Consider the following 343-nt stretch of genomic DNA (forward strand, 5'->3'; position numbering starts at 1 on the left):
CCCCTGTAGATACAAACCCTAAACCCCAAACCCTAAACCCCAAACCCTAAACCCTAAACCCTAAATCGAAGAAACAAAGATAAATAAATAGAGACAAGGACAAATAAAGGGAAACAAACACTGATAAAGAGTTGTTATATTAGGGTTTAGGGTTTAGGGTTTAGGGTTTAGGGTTTAGGGTTTAGGGTTTAGGGTTTTACTATTTCTTCTTCTCTTCCGTCTATCTATCAACAAAACGAAAAAACAAATTTTGTGTTTATTTATTTTTAATTATCTTTTTTATTTTATTTTATTTTATTTTATTTTATTTTATTTTATTTTATTTTATTTTATTTTATTTTAT

The sequence above is a fragment of the Eimeria mitis genome, genomic scaffold (genome assembly GCF_000499745.2).
Source record: "Eimeria mitis Houghton genomic scaffold, Emh_scaff410, whole genome shotgun sequence".
Lineage (NCBI taxonomy): Eukaryota > Apicomplexa > Conoidasida > Eucoccidiorida > Eimeriidae > Eimeria > Eimeria mitis.